Source organism: Oryctolagus cuniculus, chromosome 6, assembly GCF_051225735.1.
Source record: "Oryctolagus cuniculus isolate XC-2025 breed Fujian yellow rabbit chromosome 6, ASM5122573v1, whole genome shotgun sequence".
Classification (NCBI taxonomy): Eukaryota; Metazoa; Chordata; class Mammalia; order Lagomorpha; family Leporidae; genus Oryctolagus; species Oryctolagus cuniculus.
Window position 1 is genome coordinate 58,953,171 of NC_142872.1, and position 10,253 is coordinate 58,963,423.

The following is a 10,253-nucleotide window of genomic DNA, read 5'->3' on the forward strand; positions in this document are numbered from 1 at the left end:
CTGGAATCTTCTTGTGTGTGTGTGAGTCAGAGACCCCAGGCTAAGAAGGTGGGGGGGCAGAGGCTCCCTTGGAGCCCAGAAAACCAGGAGAAATGTGGTCCAACAGACCAGACCAGCAGCTCAGTGGGCCGGGGCGGGGGGGCATCGGGCACTGACCTGGGGGCTGGAGAGAGGCCACCCAAGCCAATCACTGACCCCACAGGGCTGGTGGAAGAAGGTAAGTTTATTTAACCAAGGGTAGAACAGGGAGTCAGACGGCGGTGGCTCAACTCCCAAACTCCCCACGAGATGAAGGACAGGGAGCCCCGAGCCCTACATAGCCAGGTGGTGAGCAGAAGGTGGGGAGCCAGCGTGTGGATTTCTGGTTGGTCCACAGTTCCCGCTGCCTTCCACTGATTGGTCGACGACAGGAGGCCAGTGTATTTCTTCTGTAAAGCACCAGGGACTCAGGCGTGTCTGGGCTGTACAGCTCTCTCTGGGTGTTCCTGTGTTCCCTGGGGCCTGCCCATTTCTGCGATGCTCTGAGAAGAGGGCCTAGTGTTGAGATGTCAGTTGTTGAATTCTTTTTTTTTAAGATTTATTTATTTGAAAGGCAGCTATAGAGAGAAACCTTCCACCTGCTGGTTCACTCCCCAGATGGCCTCCAACTGAGCTAGGCTAGTCCGAAACCAGGAGCCGGGAGCTTCTTCTGGGTCTCCCATGCTGGTGCAGGGGCCCACAGACTTGGGCCGTCTTCCTATGCTTTCCCAGGCCATCAGCAGGGAGCTGGATCAGAAGTGGAGCAGCCGGGACTCAAACCAGCACCCAGGCAGCAGCTTTATCAGCTATACGACAGTGCCAGTCCCCAGCTGTTGAATTCTTTTGAGTCTTTTTTTTATTAGGAGCATTTGGGTCCAGCCTTACCCTTGTGCCACTCTTAATTTAGTGAGTTCATCTTTGGCAAGGAGCTGATTTGCAGTCATCAAAGAGAAGACAGGAGAACTGCAGAAGAAGAGAGACTGAACTCTAAAAGCCTACATCCAGGGCCTGGGGGGTAGGGGCCCCATTTCAGCCAAGCCTCTGGGGAGGGGAGAAGCAGACTGGCACTGCCCTGGGGGGTCAGGCAACACTGGGCCGGTTTCTAAGCTGCACCTCCTGCGCCCCTGAGAAGCTCGCCAGGCTCATGGTCCCACTCTGCAAAGCAGTGACCGCCTGAGGTCAAGGGGTGGCACAGAACTTGACCCAGGCTGCCGACCGTTAATGCAGTGCTCACCCTGGTTTGGCACTGGCAGGGCCCCAGAGCGTGGAGAAGGGATGGAAGGGGAGAACCCTCCTCCTCGCCAGACCCACAAGCTGGAGCAGGCGCTAGGGCTGAGGGTCAGGGCCTAGAGAAGAAATAGTTCCCATGGGTCTGGGCCTGTGTCCCACCACATGGCAGGCCCTCTGCCGAGGCAGCTTGAGAGCTTGTCCTGGGGCTCTGGCGTCCCAGAGGCCTGGGCTCCACCCGCACTGCTGCCGGCTACTTCGCGTGTGACCTCCGATGAGTGACTGCCTTTCCAAACATCTGTTTCCTCGTCTATAAAACAGGGCTGATCACACCTGCCTCAAGGGATTAGAACAGGGCTGGGGACAGCGCCCGTCAGCCTGGGGGTCAGAGTGCTGCTCTGCTGTTTATTAGCTGCCTGATCTTAGACAAGAGTTTCCACTTCTCAGCCTCAATTTTCTCATCTGGAAAATGGGAACATTGAGACCTCCTGCCTGGGGTTGTGGTCGAGAGTCACTCATGTTCATCTCTGTGGGAGGCAGGGGGGCTGGCACTGCCCTTTCACTGCAGAGACCACCCCAGGAGCAGGCCTGGCGCCTGCCCCAGCCTCCGCCCACCCACGCCCTAGGCAAAGCTGGCTCCGCAGAGCCACCAGCACGGGGGCCTTCCTGGTGTCAGCCGGCGGCCTCTCAGGAATGCAGGCTGACAGTCGTGATGAGCAGCGATGCTAACCAGGCAGCAGCAATGATGAGAAGACAGGATAGTTAGAAATCTGGAACTGACAGACAGAAACCACCCCACCCCACCCCACCCCGGCCAGGTGATCGCAGAACTCACAACCAGCTGACACCAAAACGCCCAGTTCGGAGCAAATCTCAGGTGTGAGGGGCAGTGGGGACAGGACAGAGGGGATCCCTGGGGTGGGTAGTGTGTCTGGCACCTCACTGGGCTTCGCCACGTTGCTGTTCCTCCCCCGGCACCATGCAGTGGTGAATGTGCCCCATAGGCGGCACCCCCAGGCGTGTGTGCCAGGAGACTGCTGTCCTCCACCCTCACAGACCTAAAGAAAACCAAGGCTTGGCCAAAGGGAGTGTTTGCCATCCCCAGCAAGCCGATTTCAGCAGGGCAAATATCTGTGGAGGTCTGAGAGCCATCGTTGGAAAGTTAGCTCCCGTCTTTCCTCAGAGGGCTACAGGCACTGCTGCTGCTTCTTGCACAAGCTGTCCAATCCTACCAGGGTCAGGTGGGCACCTTCGCTGGCTTTGGTCCCTTCACTGGAGGGCGGGGGCTGAGGTGGGGTATATGGCCGATTTCTGAGGTCCCTCTCAGCTGTGGCGTTCTGGGATGTGGACATGGCTTCCGCCACAGCCAGCTATCTCTCCTCACCACCAACCCAGTTCTGCTTCAGCGTGTGAAGGTGCCGAAGCCGGTCAGGGCCGGGGATGGCAAAGCAAGGAGCAAGGCAGGGAGTGACAGGTGGAGACAGGGCACTAAGCAAGCCACGTGCAGCTCCTTTCGTCTTTTTTCCATCCACTGGTTCACTCCCCAGTTGGCGGCAACGGCTGGAGCTGCGCGGATCTGGAGCTGCGCCGATCCGAAGCCAGGAGCCAGGAGCTTCCTCCAGGTCTCCCATGCGGGTGCAGGGGCCCAAGGACTTGAGCTTTCCCAGGCCACAGCAGAGAGCTGGATCAGAAGTGGAGCAGCCGGGACTAGGACCTGCGCCCATAGGGGATGCTGGCACTGCAGGTGGCAGCTTTACCTGCTGCGCCACAGCGCCGGCCCCTCCTTTGGTCTTGTAATTGAGCTGGGGAGCCCCTGGAGCACTCCCCATTTTGGGAGGTGGTTGCCCTTCCCAGCTCTCTGCTCTGCAGAATAAGCAGCCCGAATCTAAGAGAAGCTCAGGGCCAACCAATCTCTGGAGACTTCCGAGCATTCCCTGACACAATCGCGCCTCCAGGGAACTCCCCAAGAGAGGCGCCTGGGCTTCTCCCTTCCCCTGAATCCCTGCCCACCCTTCCCTCCCCCCCCCACCCCACCCCCACACACACAGGAGCAGCTTGTGCTGGGCAACCAAGTGTCAGCCGCCACCCTCCCCTTTGCCAGCCTGGGAGCCCACGTGCCTTGGACCCCCTTCCTGGTGCCCCCACTCTGCACATCTTGTGGGACTCCCTCCCATCCCCACAGCCAAAGGCACCCCACCACCATGACCTGCACCATCTCTGCCTCCCATATCCCGTTTCTACAGCCCCAGTCACGGGAGGCTGCCGTCTACCCAAGCCTGTGAAAACGGCAGAGAGCATTCCTGAAGATGTTTACATCCTGGAAAACATCAGAAGGTTCTCGATGGTTTGGAATGTAAAGAAAAGCAGTCACTTTTTTTTTTTTTTTCTGGAGCAAGTAACACTTTGTAATGAAAAGAAGTTACTGTTGAGTGGCAGGTGTCATGGAGCCAGCCAAGAATCTTTCCATGTTGTGGCCATAAATGGTCATGTGCCACCAAATCCCTAGGTCACTGGAGGGACAGACTGACAGTGGCGCCACCATCAGTATGCTAGCAATGTGACCCAAGAGTGTCCCAGGCAGTTTGCAATGTTTGGGACGAAGGAGTTGGCTTTAATCTTTATAGATTACCCCACAACCTCTTATGACAGCTCTTAAAAGATGTCCAAACAAGGACACATTGAAGAAGTCTTAAACAGCAGTCCTCCTTCTGTTCTAAGAATGACCGCTACAGTCAATAGGAAGAGGTGAAAGGTAACGAGGGAATAATAGGCTTTTCAGAGAGACCCTGGTGTTGAACCCTGACTCATCAGGCTCTACCTGAGACCTGGGCAAGGTGCATAACCTCCCATAGCCTGCTCCCTCCTCAACCATAAAGTAAAATTAGCTACCTGCTTCATGGGGTTCTCATCACGGGAAGTGCATCAACACAGGGTGAACACCTGGATGGGGACTGGCACCCAGGAGGCACTGAGAGCCATTCACTTTCTTCTTCCTCCCTCCGCCCCTCTCCTCGTCCCTTGTTCTGGAAATTAGAGCGTGCTACGTCCCTCCTCATCCACACTCTGCCCAGAGGCCCAGTGGTCCCCAGGCAAACCCCAGGATGGACAACGACAAGCCACTTCCCTGTGTCATCCCAAGTCCTGTGTGTGTGTGTATCAGCTCCTCTAGTCTCCCCTAGAGCTCAGATCAGTAGGTGAGGTCATCTCATCTACCTCTTAGAACAGGTGAAATTGAGGCAGAGAGAGGTTAAACACAGCCCTAGGCACCGGGGGAGTGAATTAGCAGAGGGGCCAGTGCTTGCAGCCAAGCCAGCCAGCTCTAAAGTGTGTGTACTCTGCCTCCTATGCCACGGGGCAGGAGAGTTTACACATCCCAGCTCAGTCCTTTGGAACCAACATAGCCAGGAACAGAGTGGCGGTGGCTCAAGTGGAAGAGTAGAGGCCAGCTTTCCTCAAGGAATAGAAATGCAGCTTGCAGCTGGGAGAGTCAGCCAGCGGGAGGGCTTTCTCCCAGACAGTCAGAAGCAGAGGCCAGAACCAGAGACATGGCCCAGAAAGGGCTGGGGGTGCTGGGCCCAGAGCTACCCCAGCCACTGCTTTCTGGAGACAGCACACACCAAGAAACTGGGTGCACCTGTCACCTGTTTTCTAGGCCTTTCACATGTGTCCTCTCCATTAAACCTCACAACTTAACAAGGTAGGAATGACCCCTTCTGCAGATGAGGGAGGGGCTCGCTCACTGAGGAAAAGAGGTTTATTACCCAAGTTCGCACGTCGGCATGTGGCAGTTGGATAAACCCAGGTCCCTTCTGCCTCTGTGCCTGCTCCGTAGGGAGCCCAGGCAGCTCACCCCAGGATCCATCCTTGTGGGCAGCCAGGTGTCTCCTGTGCCGTCCTCCTCCTTCATCTCCCACAAGGCATTACAAGGTCACTACCCTGACTGCAAGGAGCAGACTCCCACGGGGGTCAGGTAACTTGGAAATTCCTCCAAGGGAGGTGTGGTGGGAGGGAGGCAGACAGACAGACATCTGTGCAGTCACATTCATGGACAGTTCATGGCCAGGAGGAAGCCACCCACCTCCAGTCCCACCTGCTCTGACTGGAGTCAGACACAGCCAGATGCAGTCACAATTGTGTCCCCAAGGCCTGCAGGGACCGGCGGGGACTCTCCCATGACAGCTCCCAGGGCACAGCCCATATGGAGGGGGATCTGTCTGCTGAGCGCTTAACCCTCTGAGCACCCTGGGGCCAAAGGACGCCATGTCCCGGGTGAGACAGATACTCAGGAGAAGAGTCTCCTCCCCAGAGGGTGGTCAGGACACCTTGGTGGAACCCAGCTTCTCTACCCACTTCTGCTTCCCAGGCAATGGGGTAGGGCAGGCAGAGCCAGGTAGGTAGGGGGGCACATTCCCATGAGCCTCTTGGGTTTTAGGAACCAGTGGAGGAACCCTTCCAGACACAAACCCTACACCCCCCAAGCAAGAGAAGAGGCACCCTGAGCAGCAAGTGCCCAGGCAGTGAACCCCACCGCCCCAGGGCCCAAGAGGCAGGCAAAATTCAGAGGCCCCAGACAGCGGGGGGTAGGCAGTGCCCAGACCAGTGTCTCATGCGTGCCCAGGAAGTGAACAAAAGGCTCACACAGCTCCACGGGAGGCGACGTTGGCAGCTGCCTCTCTGGCCCCCAGGGCCCTCCGTGAACTCCCAGGCCCTCAGCCCCCTGCCCCCTACCCCACCCCACAGCCTGGAGGCGTTGGCAGCTGACAAAGAGTTTCAGCCAAAAACAGGTCTGGTTTCTTTGCAGAAAAAGACATCGGAGTTGGCTGACTTCCAGGCGGTTCTGCTTGGGGGCTCCCTGAGCAAACAAAGCCCTGGCATCTGGAGTGTGTGGGTGAAGCCTGCGGGAAGCTCCCCCGCCCCAGACACCGCCACAGCAGAGACAGCACCTGGCTCCTGGCCCCCTGCCTGGCTGCCCCCATCCCCACCCATCAACACCTTGGGCCCTTTCTCCACCCAAAGCACCCTTCCTTCCTGCCTCCCTCTGACTGAGGCATGGTAAGCAGTACCCCAACCCCTCACCTGTCCTACTCATGCCTGGACACACCAGCAGGGCACCTGTTCCTGGGAGCCCCTAAGTTAGCCCTGTATGGAACCCATTGCATCTGTCACCTGCGGCCTTGGACGGCAGATGAACTTCTCTGTACTGTGGAATGAGAAGAGCAGTCCTTATATGGAAAGATCCCCATGAGTGCTCAGCACAAGCCAGTCCACAGAGGCAGAAGGTAGTGGTTTCCAGGGGCTGGCAGGGAGGCAAGAATGAGGAGTGGCTGCTTCCTTGGTGTGAGGTTTCTATTTGAAACGATAGGAATGTTCTAGAACTAGGTGCTGGTGACCCTCGCACACCTTGTGGATGAACTGAAGGCCATTTTAAAATGTATGCCCGACAGTGGTTGCAACGGGAAACGTTAGGCTATGTCTATTTTCCCACAATTAAAAAATGGTTGTTAGGAGATGCATGAAGGCTGCAGACATGTTGCTCACTCTCCCTGGCCTATGATGGAGCCTCTACAGAGGTTCGCTGCCTTCTTTCCCTCGGACAGACCATCACGTGGAATTGGAGACAAAAGCTCCCCAGGCCCACCCAGGGCAGGCTGCTTTTCTAATTAGCTACCTGCCCTGGGATGCTAATAGAATGAACTCGTGTGTTTTTCATAAAGCCAGCAGGTGCGAGTGTTCAATACTACACCTTCCTTTGTCTCTTCTGCTGGTGATCTCATTTACCTGGGTCAACAGCCTAGTCCCGGCTGTCCTGCAGTAGGACTGAATCCTGCCCGAGGAGGGTAGAAGAATTCTTAGTGCCAGGGCTGGAGGCTTCTCTGTTTCTCTTCTGTTTCCACAACACTGTCATCCTAAAAGGTAAAGCTGATCATTGTTGGGAAGTACTTTTCCAAGAGTCTTGTATGTTTCTGCATATTTTATGGGCAGAGACACTGCACTGGTCACAGGTGATCTAGAACGTCTGCAGAGCTAGTAGCCACAGAAGACAGAGAAGGCCTCCCTCCAAAGCAAAGGGCAGGTGTTGGTTATTAAACATTCAGGTTCCCTAAGCTCACGGCTCCTCTTCTATAATATAGTCCATAGTGTATACTGGTGAAATTTGGCCATCTTTTGTTTAAACATCATTTATTTTTATTTGTTTGAAAGGCAGAGAAAGAGAGAGAGAGAGATCTTCCATCTGCTGGTTCATTCCACACATGCCTACAGCTGACAAGGCTGGGTCAGACAGCAGCCAGGAGCCAGCATCACCATCCAGGTCTCGGAGGTGGATGACAAGGACTCAGATACCTGGGCCATCATCTGCTGCCTCACAGGGTGCATATCAGCAGGAAGCTGGAGTGGAAGCAGAGGCGGGACTCGATTCCAGACACTCTGATATGGGATGCAGGTGGCCCAGGTGGCTGCTGAACCCATGACATCCACCCCACAACTGGCCTTCTTTGTGTTACTCTAAAGATAGGGACTTACATTGTGCATGGTAAGGTTCGATTAGTAACTAATGCTACTTGCCTTTCTCCCCCTGTTGAGGGTATGCAGAATATCTTGATCTTTATATTTCATAGAATAAGTACAGTGAATTAATGAGTGAGTGAATGAATGCATGGGAGGGTGGAGAGATGCTGACTTCTGTCATCCTCTCAGTCTTACCCAATCCTGCCTCTCCTGATCCTAGGCCTTCCCTCTCCTAGCTCCTGACCCTGTTCTCAATAGTTTAAGCACTCACCTTGCCTGCTCTTTGCCTGGTTCAGAGCACCGGATGTAGATAGAAAGACTCAAATATGCTGCCACCGGGCCTTGGATCTGAACACTAAGAGGGATCCTAGGTCCTCGCCCAGGTCCACACATCTCTTCTTCTGCCTTCCTAGCTTTGTCCTATACTCAGCTCGTTCCTGTCTTCAAAACCTGCTGTGATTGGCAGCTGTGATGTACCCGAGAGGACACATGTCCAGGCTAGCAAACCACACCTTGCTGGTCCAAACAAGATGTTTGTTTCTCACATTGATTCCTGTTGAGCTGAAAAGGGATCAGAGTGTCAGGCATACAGCAGGTTTCTCAGTTAATATTTATTGAATGAATGAACGAACAAGCCTCAAGTTCACTGCTGCCTTCTTATATTGCTTAAGGCAGGCTTCTGAGAAACAGGACTTAAAAACAGAGCCAAAAGGAAAGGAACTTGATATATCACTCTGGACATTTCCTTTTGGCTCAGCGTCTATCCATGGCAAACACAATCTCCAGAATGGAGTAGCAATGGCATTCAATGTGACACTCAGCTCTCAGCCAAGGTAAGAGCACCGGCCAATGTGGACAGGCAAATGAACTGCCAAATAATCGGGGCTCAGGGCTCCCAGATTCAGTCACAGGAATCTGCTGTGTCCAGTGCAACAGCTTCCCCCTCTGCTCAGGGCACCTGAGGACTTGTCTTTATTTGTATTTGTATTTATTTCTCCATTTGAAAGGCACAGAGGGAGAGAGTTCTTCTATCCACGGGATCATCCCCCAAAGGCTCACAACTTGCAAGGCTGGGCCAGGCCAAAGCCAAGAAGCCAGGAGCTCCATCCAGGTCTCCCATGTTGCAGGCAGGGACCAAAGCACCCAAGTCATCACCTGTTGCCTTCCAGGGTGCACCTTGGCCATAATCCGGTATCAGGAGCAGAGCCAGGTCTTGAACCCAGGCATCCCCATAGGGGTGCAATATCCCAAACAGTGTGCCAACTGCCTCTCCAAATACAGCCTCTAGTCTTTCGTTTGGTTTTAGGGCATATTAGTGGCTGTTACCCACCATTAGATGACTAGTGCTCAATGATGCATTTCTTTGCTTATACCTCCATTCACTACAGAAGGGACTTGTGTCAGTTTAAAGAATTCGTGCAAGAAAACTAAAAGGCTAGGGGGAAGGAAATATTGTCAGTATTCTCTAAAGTGAAACAAAGGCAAGATTGGCTAAAAAACACAAAATTGTGTATTTTGCCCAAGGATGTCAAGGGAACTCAGAAGCATTGCAGTGCTACTGCGTTGGGTCCCGAAGGCCAAGGCCATTGGTGTGCTTGCCACGTGCCAGGGCCGGCCCCAGCATTCCGAGTCCAGCAGCTGCACTTGCCAGCATTCTGAGAGGTGACCAGCCTCTGGCGAGACTGATTTTTATGACCCAAGCTCACCATGGGGCTCCTGTACAGCTGGAATTAGCTCCAGCTGACCTATGTATTCTGAGAAGTCGATCTATCTACAAAGGGTAGGAAGAAATAGAGAGGAGGGAGAAAGGGAAGGAGGGAGGGGTGAAAGAAGGAAGGAGGAAGGGAGATAGAAGGAGGTTAGTACTGCCGTCCCCATGAGCAAATCCCAAACGGAAGCCAGATTCAAAACAGAACATCATTTTTTGGGCTGAACTCAAAACCGAGAGAACGGAGGTCGGCGTCAAGGGCGTTGAGGTGGGGCTGAGGCCCCGTGAGCTGCCCTTCCCACCCTACAGACCACACCTTCACAGTGAACTGGCAACCTGGCTGGCAGATGCCAGCCTCTCCCCCACGGCAGGCCCTGGAGAAACACTGCCAAATTCTTGTTCCTGGAGTCCTTTTCACACGTGCAAGCTGACTGCTGTGAGCAGAGTTCAGATTGTCCTGCAGACCTGGTCGCAGCCTCAGCTCCAACGGCATGACAAGCCTCGCCCCCAGCCTGGCCCCTGGATGTCACCCAGGCCACCGGGATTGAGTCTGCCGAAAACACTCTGTCATCCTCTTGGGTAATATCTATACATGCTTGCTTTCACTTATTTTGTGTGGATTTTTCTCTAACTCTCTAAGGGCTACTTTCATTCTGAATTATGCTGGGGGTTGGCCCTCTCTCAAATATGAGCAGTTTATTTACGGGCTCCATCAGTAAAGATGCTGGTTAGAGGACAGAGACAAGCCTTGGCCTCAGGCACGTGTCCTCCTGGTTTAATTACACATTAACCA

At 54.4% G+C, this 10,253-nt stretch overlaps 1 long non-coding RNA gene across 1 annotated transcript; it reads right to left on the bottom strand.

The window, feature by feature from the left end:
- Nucleotides 1–216: 216 nt before the first annotated feature.
- On the bottom strand, nucleotides 217–8,336 carry LOC149126149 (uncharacterized). Its single transcript, XR_016234902.1, has 3 exons — nucleotides 8,024–8,336; nucleotides 7,024–7,151; nucleotides 217–534 (listed from the first exon to the last, which is right to left on the bottom strand). It is a non-coding gene; the product is annotated as an uncharacterized LOC149126149 (long non-coding RNA).
- Nucleotides 8,337–10,253: the final 1,917 nt, after the last annotated feature.